Source organism: Pseudophryne corroboree, chromosome 3 (assembly GCF_028390025.1).
Source record: "Pseudophryne corroboree isolate aPseCor3 chromosome 3, aPseCor3.hap2, whole genome shotgun sequence".
Taxonomy (NCBI): domain Eukaryota; kingdom Metazoa; phylum Chordata; class Amphibia; order Anura; family Myobatrachidae; genus Pseudophryne; species Pseudophryne corroboree.
Window position 1 is genome coordinate 31,195,116 of NC_086446.1, and position 6,409 is coordinate 31,201,524.

The 6,409-nt window shown below is 46.6% G+C and overlaps 1 protein-coding gene across 1 annotated transcript in view; it reads right to left on the reverse strand.

Moving 5' to 3' along the window:
* Nucleotides 1–3,282, reverse strand: part of LOC135054605 (zinc finger protein 271-like) — a 93,925-nt gene extending 90,643 nt beyond the window's left edge. Inside the window, exon 1 of the mRNA XM_063957792.1 lies at nucleotides 3,147–3,282. The gene's annotated coding sequence lies outside the window, so the exon portion shown is untranslated. The remainder of the gene's footprint in view (nucleotides 1–3,146) is intronic.
* Nucleotides 3,283–6,409: the final 3,127 nt, after the last annotated feature.

The following is a 6,409-nucleotide window of genomic DNA, read 5'->3' on the forward strand; positions in this document are numbered from 1 at the left end:
CTGTGGTATGGGTGGCTAGTAATGGTTGCCAGAAGGGAATGTTGGTAACTGCACTAGCTATAGTGGTCAATGTAGCAAAGGGATTAGGCATTGAGGCTGAGGTTGTCCGCACTATGAAAATATAAATCTGGGCACAATTAGTAGTTAGAAAGCAGGCATTACAAGGCACTGTGGATGGAAGGATGAGACAGTAATATATAAAGTTATGAGGGGGGCCGTCAGAGGCAATGAGGAGGTCATATCAAGTTAATGGGGGGAGGGGCATACTAAGGCTATGAAGTCAGATTAATGAGGCCACATATTAGGTCATAATGGGCTCTCTCTTCTCAGAAACTATGATGCTCTATTGCATTGGTTCCAAAACAGTTCACGTGTTCCAGGTCTCCTCACAGAATCACAAGGGAAATAATTAGCTCCACCTGTGGATCTTTTCAAATATGTCAGTGAGTAATTAAAACACCTGTGCTCCTGCTGGGTGACCTGGAAAATGTGAACTGTTGGAGGTCCTTGAGATCCGGGTTTGGGAACCACTGCTCTATAGTTAACACTGGAAGACTCAGCTGACATGTTTTCGTACCTTGCTGTATTGTAATATTGCTTTTTGGATGCAATTATATGTGAATTGTATTGTTCTAAACAAATAAAATTGTTTAAAAAAAAAAAAACACTGGAAGACTATGAGATGGGAATACTGAGGCAATGAGATACATTAGGAGACTACCATTTGGGCATTTTAATTACAATACTATCCCTTTAAACCGTGACGCTCATGAATTACACAGGTTCTGTGGCTGGCTGACTTGAAGCCACAGAACCAGTGTGATTCACGAGTGTCCCGGTTTAAAGGGATAGTGTGTAGTGTGGTAAGCCTAATTAGAAGGCTGGGGGCATTATGAGGCACACCGGATAGGCCACCAGTGAGAGCAGAAAGACATTTCTTATTAAATACGGATACGTTTCACATTGTACAAGGCACTGAAAGGGGCCCACCATCACCTGTGTGGAAAAGGGGGTCCGGCATCACCTGCGGGGAAAAGGCGGGGGATGGGGGGCACCATCACCTGCTGCGAAAAGGGGGAGGTGGACCAGCCATCATCTTAGGGAAAAGGGGGGGGGGGGGGCTCAGCATAAACTCCAGGAAACAGGAGGGAGGTCCGGCATCGCCTGCGGGGAAATGGGGGGCCTGGCATCACCTGCGGTGCGGGGAAGGGGAGGGCCAGGCTATGCCAGGGTTATTAGGTGCACCGGGCACTATGGGGATACCAGGGGGGCTATGTGAAGGAGAACTGAGCATATGAAGGGGGTATAGTGAGGTGCCATGGCCTGGGCACAGCAGGGTAATATTGTATGGATGGTATACACAGGGCCGGATTAAAGGAGGGGCGACAGGGTGGTTGTCCCGGGGCCCCCACACAGTCCCCTTCCAAATCTGCGTCAACACTATTAAAATCGAGCACAGCATTTAGTAGTTCCCCTCATATTTCCTCCCCTCCTCTCTTACCTCCACTGCTCCTCTCTAACGCTGCTTGTTGCTGGGGCTCCAGCGTCACAATCTAGTTGCCAGCCTAGCAGGAAAACCTGGCCTGCTTTCCTAGTTTATGCCAATCATGTCAGGCATGCCGGTCCTGGTCTACTCCATCACTAGTTGGCCCCGAGCTTTGCTCCTGCTGTGTCGGCTGCCTGCACAAGGATCGGTGACTGGGTGAAAGGTCAGATCTTCACTCACAGTGTGCACTCTATTTCTCCATCGCTCTTCCCCCTTTCACCCCTCTCACTCTCAGTTTCTCTCTCCCCCTCTTACCGTCTCTCCCCCTCCCTCACTCCTCCCCCCGCTCTCATGTTAAACCCCCTTCGGGTTTTTTCTGTCTGTCCCCCCCACTGATACTTACCCTTCATGTATTAATTTACCCAATTTACTACCTCATAGAGACATCATATATCCTGTGCCTCTCCCTTTTACCCACTCTCCAGCTTTTTCCTCTCCCTGTTGCCCTCTGCTTGTCACCTCCTCATCACTATCTGCCTGTCCCTGTCACTCACTGCTTCTCCCAGCATCCCCGTGCTTATCACCCTCTCCCTGGCACCCACTGTTGATCACCATCTCCATCACCCTGTCCCCATAACCCTCTACCTCCCCTTTTCACCCACTCTCTGTGACTTCTCCCTGTTACCCACTCCCTATTACCCACTGCTTCTCCCCGTCACCCTCTTCCTGTTACCTTTTCCATCACCCCTGCTTGTCACCCCCTCTCTCTCTCCCCATCATAATCTCTCTCCCCCCCCATCACCCACTGTGCTAGGGACTAGTGACAATGTTGTAAAAATGATGTTAGGTTGAGAGATGTTTGGACACACAAAATGATTTCATCCAATGTACGTGGGCGGTCAGTTCATTTTAAATGTGCCAAGGTACTTGTGCGATGCCACTTATCGAGAGAATTCCAATGCAGAGTGATTGACAGGAATGGACCGTTTTGGGGAAGGTAACAGTGATTGGCAGAATAAATGCAAGGAACAAAAATCAAGTGCTATGGATTGTTTGAGGGGAGGGACTTCTCATGTATCCTAGTCCAGCATCAGCTTTGCAAGGTACACACTAGGTAAGAGGCTGGCAGAACACAGGGCAATCTGGAAGAAGTTATATGGTTAGGTTTATTTGAAGTATGTCATAGACAGGTGCAATGCATACATGTTCAGCACTGGTTCTCTTTGCAAACACCTTTGGAAATAACACTGCACTCCATCTGTTAGATAGATAGATAGATAGATAGATAGATAGATAGATAGATAGATAGATAGATACATGTTACATTTATATAGATTTTCTGTAGCCGCTTTGACTTATTACACCCATAAGAGTTATAATTCTATGTTTTTTGTACAGACAGGGGGGGTTGTCATTTTTTTGGGAGGGGCGGGGGCCGCAACTGGGTTGCCCTGTGCCCCCACATGCCTTAATCCGGTCCTGGGTATATACACAGGGTTACCCCGCCTGGCATGACTGTAACCGGAGTACCCGCATCAGAGTTATGCCACAGAGGACCCACATAATAGTTATTGCCGGACATACACTCCCCCCTTCCCCCACACACGTCTCTGTCCCAGGGTATAGGCGTATCTGTCTCCCCCTATATACAAGTACTCACCGCCCCTGCCGCTCCTCACTCACCAGCCTTTGCATTTCGCTCGACTTCCTTCTTGTAGGTCACACAACACTTCCGGGATTTTGCGTTCCACTTGACTTCCGGGACTTTGCGTTCCACTTGACTTCCGGGACTTTGCGCTCCACCTGGTTTCCGACCATTGCTTCAAACACAATACATAATTTTTCTTCGATAGCAGATCATTGGTCTGTGTCTGTCAGCGGCTACTTATATGTATTACTGTGCAGAGGAGCAGCCTGTGGTGTCACCTTATACTGTACAGAGGGGGCAGCCTGTAGTGTCACCTTATACTGTACAGGGGGAGCAGCCTGTAGTGTCCCATTATACTGTACAGAGGGAGCAGACTGTGGTGTCACCTTATACTGTGCAGGGGGAACAGCCTGTAGTGTCACCTTATACTGTACAGGGGGGGCAGCTTGTGGTGTCACCTTATACTGTACAGGGGGCGCAGCTTGTGGTGTCACCTTATACTGTACAGGGGGAGCAGCCTGTAGTGTCCCATTATACTGTACAGAGGGAGCAGCCTGTAGTGTTACTTTTTTACTGTACAGGGGGAGCAGCCTGTAGTGTCACCTTATACTGTACAGGGAGAGCAGCTTGTGGTATCACCAGATACTGTAGAGGGGGAAAGGACTGTGGTGTCACCTTATACTGTGCAGGGGGAGCAGCCTGTAGTGTCACCTTATACTGTAAAGGGGGAAAGGACTGTGGTGTCACCATATACCGTAAAGGGGGAGCAGCCTGTAGTGTCACTGTATACTGTTTAGGGGGAGCAGCCTTTGGTGTCACCTCATACCAGTACAGTGGGAGAATTCTATAGTACAGAGCACTAGGTATGGATCTGGTGTTGCAGTGCTAAACATGAACTTCCTGCATCACACCCTCACCCAACAAATGTGAGATGAATGGGGACCAGGGCACAGGCGATTACTGTTATACTGGGCCCTGACACTGATGCAGATTGTCGTGAGAACTGGGAACAAAAATATTCCTGTAGTTCTAACAGGGATTGTGGCCATAAAAAGTTATATATATATCTATATCTATCAGATTAGGTGGCAGGACAATGAAGAGGGAATTTTATGTATTAGCAGAAATACTTTAGCACTAATGATCTCTCGGTATAGACCCTCTCAGTGCAGTGAGACACTGCCAGGCTAATGACTGATGTGTCCCGGGTTATAGGGTGATCTGCAGTACACACTTATTGAAATCATTTGAAAACCCTCTTACAATTAGTATAAGTGAAGTTCTTAGTACAAATTTGGACAACTATGTCGGCCCATCTACAGCGTCCAGGTGACTTCATTAGATGGGTCCCTAACATCTCTAATACTATCACACTATATATATTTATTCAGGCCTTGCCCCCTCTATGTAGATCGCATTCGCACTGTGCAGACCCGTCACCTGGTCTGTGCACCCCTCCATTACCCAAACATCGGACTAACATCGACCGCTTGGGTAAGTCCTGGTTCATGCAAATTAAACTGTGTAACTTCCATAAAATATGGCCACGGTGTGGTCCCTCGGGACAGAACTTACAGCCTCTCTTTGCATTGAGTTTGGTTACCTCCCAGTCACCACCCGAATTCTGCACATTTGTGTGTAAACGCTGCAGGGTTTCCAAGGATATTTTTGCACGTGCCCAGAATAAAAACATTGGCATTTTATACAACCCTGACTCAGGACTATTTTCTCTTATCCTGTATGATTGCTAGCCATCGATGATAGATGGACATTCCTCAGTGAAAGCAGAACATTTATTACTTACAGAATCCACAGTCCAATTTATTCCATCAATTTGTATAGAATTATAATGCTGTGAGATATTATGCCCCCCGTAATCTCTTTATTGTATCTACGATACATGAACAGCAGGAAAGAGCCAACAATTTATGATCTCTCTACTTCTTTTTATATGTCTTTTCAATAAAATATTTTGGGGTAGTTTGCTGGGAGGAAGGGTTAGGCACTACTGAGGGTTAGGTTAGGTTTAGGCACTAAGGGAAGATGGTTAGGGTTAGGCTACAGGGGAAGGGGGGTTAGGCATTAAGGAGGGAGGTAAGGGGTAGGCTGCAGGAAGGGAGGGGTAGGGGAGAGGGGGTAACATACGTACCTAAACTCTGTCTGGATTTCAAACATCGGCTGGCATCCCGCCCGGCGGTCAAACACTCTGAACTCGTCTCATCTATACCCGCATACCTTTATTTTGTAATAGAATAAAGCAAAGAAACTCTGAATACAGATAAATTATTGCTCATTCTCCAGAGATATTTTAAAATGGCCTTTACAGATTTGTTGGTACCTTTTACATAAATATAATAAATAATTGGATTATAGTGGTATTGCAAAGTAATGGTTTCCTCAATCTTCTAATCAGTCTTATTTCAATGAAGAAAAGCAGTCACTTTGTTTGGTATCGCCGTGTGCACCACACTGACATGAAGCCTTATTCAGAGATGTACTGTTCTTTGTATGCAGATCCCGAAAGATATATATTGAGGCGCCCACCGTCGGCTTTGCAAATGCAAGCAGCTGCATAAAAAGTTGCAGCATCTGCATACAAAGGCACAGTATCGGTCAATCTTCTAAGTAACCCCATGGCTACTCAGAATGGCCACCAGAACTAAAATGCAGACACCGTTGAAACTGCACAAGAAAAAACAAGTAGCGTTGACCATAAACTAGCACTGAGCACACATAAAGAACAATCTCAGTGGTCTCTCTTTATTTGCTGGTAGTTGTTAATGGCTTGTTTCCCCGTGTTTCGAGTGTCAGGTTGCTCATTTTAGGAACCTGCTGTATTGATTACATCAGTGTGGTCCAACTTGTATAGGAGCCAAGACTGTCCGACAACGAGTCTGAGAGTCAATGCCTCCTCCAGCGCACACGGTGAGAGAGAAACCATGCTGCCACTCTCAGATTACTGATAATAGGTGCAAGTCCTCCTGTCCTCCCTTCATCAGCGGGATGGTCTTGAAAAAGTTCTGGATCAGAACGAAGCACGTCAACAGCATAGCGTTTAATTGCTGCACACTTTCGTTATAGTCTATCTGCAGTAATTACTATACCAATCGCTGCTATCCGTGGAACTCAGTCGAGTAATGTACCAGATGTCCCAATGACGGAGTGAGAGCGGTCAACTGGAAATCGGTAAAGTGAGGCTGTGCTGACTATCCCACTGATGAAGTGAGAGCATGGAACTTGCACTTGTTACCTATATATATATATATATATATATA